The sequence below is a fragment of the Oncorhynchus gorbuscha genome, linkage group LG05, assembly GCF_021184085.1.
Source record: "Oncorhynchus gorbuscha isolate QuinsamMale2020 ecotype Even-year linkage group LG05, OgorEven_v1.0, whole genome shotgun sequence".
Classification (NCBI taxonomy): Eukaryota; Metazoa; Chordata; class Actinopteri; order Salmoniformes; family Salmonidae; genus Oncorhynchus; species Oncorhynchus gorbuscha.
This window is the reverse complement of record NC_060177.1, coordinates 57,887,534-57,892,340: the sequence shown is the minus strand read 5'-3', so window position 1 is coordinate 57,892,340 and position 4,807 is coordinate 57,887,534.

The window sequence follows — 4,807 nt, the reverse complement described above, 5'->3', positions numbered from 1 at the left end:
AAATGACAAGCTACAGCAATTACATTTCAACAACACAAATCAATTATTACAAACAACTAAAACACTCGCAAACCTCAGCAAATTAATTCCTTATCAGCATAATAAACTGCCCTATTGGCACCAGCAATTCAAGAGGTTTGTTAACAATTCCAAAGATGGGGGGATTAAAACTAAAGGCTGATAAGAAATAACAAAATATAAGAACACAAACATAAAGTAAATATTTTAGCATAAATATAATACAGGAAGGCACCATTTGTAGTACAATATTTACATGTGTTTTGGGGAAGGGGAGATTGGGGGCCAAGTGTTAAAATTGTGCAGTATTTAGCAATCATAATAAGAGTCTGGTAGCAGCTGATGTGTGTGTGTGTGTGTGTGTGTGTGTGTGTGTGTGTGTGTGTGTGTGTGTGTGTGTGTGTGTGTGTGTGTGTGTGTGTGTGTGTGTGTGTGTGTGTGTGTGTGTGTGTGTGTGTGTGTGTGTGTGTGTGTGTGTGTGTGTGTGTGTGTGTGTGTGTGTGTGTGTGTGTGTGTGTGTGTGTGTGTGTGTGTGTGTGTGAGTGAGTGAGTGAGTGAGTGAGTGAGTGAGTGAGTGAGTGAGTGAGTGAGTGAGTGAGTGAGTGAGTGAGTGAGTGATGTGTGATGTGCATGTGTGCTAAGGTGCAGAGAATCAGAGCAGGTGGTCAGTCCAGTTCAAGTGTTCAGCTGTCTGATGGCTTGTAGAAAGAAACTGTCTCTGAGACTGTTGGTATCAGACCTCCTGCTCTGATACTGTCTGCCCGATGCTAAGAGAGTGAACAGCTCATGGCTGGGGTGTGTGGGGTCTTTGATGATGCTGAGGGCTTTCCTTAGGCACTGTTTGAAATAGATGTCCTGGATAGGCGGGAGCATGGTCCCAGTGACATACTCTTACATCTTATGTCCTGCTACATCTCTAAGCCTTGACTGGGAATAGAGAATTCAGTTCAACAGCAGTTTGGGATGGCTCACACATAGACACTGCGATGACAAACCACAAACTGGCTTCATTAGTGACTTGCTTGACTTGTGCGTGACACACACCCGCATCCCAGACACACACACAAACACACAAACACACAGACACACACACACACACACACACACACACACACACACACACACACACACACACACACACACACACACACACACACACACACACACACACACACACACACACACACACACACACACACACACACACACACACACACACACACACACACCCTGCCATGCCCCCTATTGTCTATGTGTTCAGGTGTGTGGGTGCTGATAAGGGGTGGAGGTGCCCCATGGTTCAGTGAGGTGGGTGTCCATGGGGGTTGGCTGGGGAGAGCTCTGCCCTTGGCCCTGTGCTGGCATTTCCAAGGTGGGGAGTCAGCATGGAGGAGGGTAGGCAGACGCTGCTTATCATCCCAGAGACCAAGGCACAGACACTCAGCAGAGCCATGGGGAGTTGGCCTCCCGACCCACTGCACCAGCACTGAGCATCACCACCCTGCTTCACGCAGACCTTTCCCCAAACCATAAGCGCTGTCTGGCTGGGGGCTCTGTCAGTGTCACACACTCTGAGGTTGAGACGGGCTCCTGAATCAGGCCTGCACACCTCTAACCCCAGTCTGAAATGATATCTCTCTTCAAATGCCATAGCACACGACCACATTCAGTGACATTTCAGCTGCTGTGCTACTTCTGATCAGCATCATCCTCTCCTGCTTATGTACAATACATGGCTTCAGACAGGCAGGTACAAAACCTTCAGGCGTTGACTAAATGTGAGTGTAAGGGTGGTTTGATACTGTAACTGTAAGAATGGCAACATTTTGTCCTTTGATAATCAGACATAGCTATCACAAAGCAGAGGTTGATTAATGTATAAAGTCTCATGAGTTTGTTTTATTTTCTATATGGAGGCTTTTCCGGTAGGAGGCAGATATTCCTATGCCATCTGCGGTGATTATGTGATTGCTTAGGGTACATGCAAACGTGATATAACAGGGGTCAAGCCCCATAAGTTGGGGGGTCTGGGACCATGCTGACTTCAGTCCCAACGTGGCAGTGCTCAGACCGCCTTCCCCTGGAAGGCTTGAGCTCTTATTTTTAGGACTTTAATTAGAGAGCTTGGCTGGGATGGTGTGAGTTAACTTTAATGGGCAATTAAGGATTGTGTGCCTTGAAAGCATGCCCTTTTGAGGAGTGGGAGAAAGGCATTCATTACACATGGTTGTAAATGTAGACAGCAGGACACAGTGTGCTGCTGGTGTAGAGAAGAATAAAACATCTGTAAGTTATTATCAAAAACAGCAGTGATACACTGACCAGCTGGCAAGTGTCTTCACTGACATGTTCAACCTGTACTTGACACAGTCTTTAATACCTACATGTTTCAAGCAGACCACCATAGTCCCTGTGCCCAAGAATGCCAAGGTAACCTGTCTAAATGACTAATGCCCCGTAACAGTCTCATATGTAGCCATGAAATGCTTTGAAAGGCTGGTCACGGCTCACATCAACATCCCCATCCAAGACACCCTGGGCCCACTCCAATTCACATACTGCCCCAAAAGATCCACAGATGACGCAATCTCTATTGCACTCAACACTGCCCTTTCCCAACCTGGACAAGAGGAATACCTATGTGAGTATGCTGTTCATTGACTACAGCTCGGCCAGCCTTCAACACCATAGTGCCCTCCAAGGTCATCACTACACTAAGTTAAGGACTCTGGGACTGAACACCTTCCACTGCAACTGGATCCTGGACTTCCAGACGGGCCACCACCAGGTGGTGAGGGTAGGCAACAACACATCCGACACGCTGACCCTCAACACGGAGGGCCCATCAGGGGTGCGTGCTTAGTCCCCTCCTGTACTCCCTGTTTCCCCTCGACTGTGTGGCTGCGCATGACTCCAACACTATATCATTAAGTTTTCCAACTACACGACGCTGGTAGGCCTGAACACTAACAATGATGAGACAGCCTTAAAGGAGGAGGTCAGGAAACAGAGGGATGACTACAGGGCTGTAGTGGAGCAGGTGGAGCAGGTCGAGAGCTTCAAGTTCCTTGGTGCCCACATCACTAAGAGTCGATCATGGTCCACACACACCAACACAGTCATATAGAGGGCCTGCCTCCTACCCTAAGTAGTTAAACCAAATAGCTACCCAGATCTGCATAGACCCTTTTTGAAACCTTTTATTATCTGTCGCTTCATTCCTAGTTGTATCTACCTCAATTACCTAGTACCTCTGCACATCGACTTGGTACTGGTACTCCGTGTATATAGATAGGCAGGTTATCGTTACTCATTGTGTATTTATTGTTACTTTTATTATTACATGCTTTACTTTTCTATTATTTCTCTACTTTCTTTCTCTCCACATGGTTGGGAAGCGCCCCTAAGTAAGCATTTCACTGTTAGTCGACACCTGTTGTTTGCGAAGCATCTGACAAGTAAAACGGGATTTGATTTCACTGGCACTGGAAAAACAACAACTTGAAGGTAGTGAATGCAAGGCCAAGGGAGTCACAATAGCTGGAGCTCAAGCCAACCACACCACCAGAATAAATGTTTGTATTCAAAACTCTGACAGAACTTCATACACTCAGTTCCTTGGGGATAAAAATAGACTGACAAGAGAGAATGATATACGATCTCAGTCATTCATCTAAATTGGACAAATGTCCTTTAATGAAGCCCACATGTCGGAGCTGTGAAAGACCTCCCCAACAGGACTGAATGGAGAGGAAGCCAGCGCTGTGTGAAAGAGAGAGAACTAGGGAAAGAGAGAAGGAGAGGGTGTTGCATCTGCTGCTCATTAACAGAGCGCTAATGAACGCACGTGTGTTCCACCTGGTTGCAGTGAGAGGGGGTTGGAACACACACTAACTAACTAAACCTGCCGACGAGGGCTTTCACAACACTTCTTCTGAGCAATAATGAAACTGTCTCAACATGGAGAGACTGGTGCTGTGGAGTTGGATGAAGATGCCTGTAGAAGCTGATCTATGGTCATTTTTGCATTTCTCCTCCCACTGGTTAAAGTTAGGATTAGGGGAGGGTAATCTAATCCTAGATCTGTCTACAGAACCTGAGGAACAGCCTCAGATTGGGCTTGGTAAGAGCTTCTGGAGTTTAGCAGTGGGGGACAGGAAGACACGGGTGTCAGTTAATAAGGTCGACAGCATGCTGTGTGGGGTTGGTCTGTAGATGTAGACTCCTTCACTACTCGATGATCAGCATCCCACATTGAGTTCCATTTACAAACAGGTCACAGCCCATTTTAGAGCAGCATCTGTCCCCTGCCTCTCAGGTGAGAATAATGTTAGTCCCCCTGGGGGTCTCCAGTCTGTCTTGTTTTGTATCGATACAACACTCTGTAGGCTTACCCTAACATGGGCCACACCTGGGATAATCAACACCACACCAGACTGTCTGGCGTTTCAACCATTAATATCTGAATAGGATTAGAAATAGTGTGTACAGGGTGTTGTGTGGTACTGTATGTCAAAGAACTTGTATGTTCTGCTCCCTCCATCCAACCCCCCCGACCTCCTCCCTCCACCGTCCTCTGCCTCTGTCAACCATGTCCCAGCACACCATTTCTCAACCATGTCAAACAATGACAGGCCATGGTAATGGCAGCTGAACGCATGCTTGCTCTTCATTTTATCGAATTGGCAGCATTACGCTTCGCTCAGAATCTTAAGTGGTTGATAATTTAATATGCAAATGACTCTCTTGTCAGTCTGTATGCATTTGAATGAAAAGCCTGTTTCCAAGG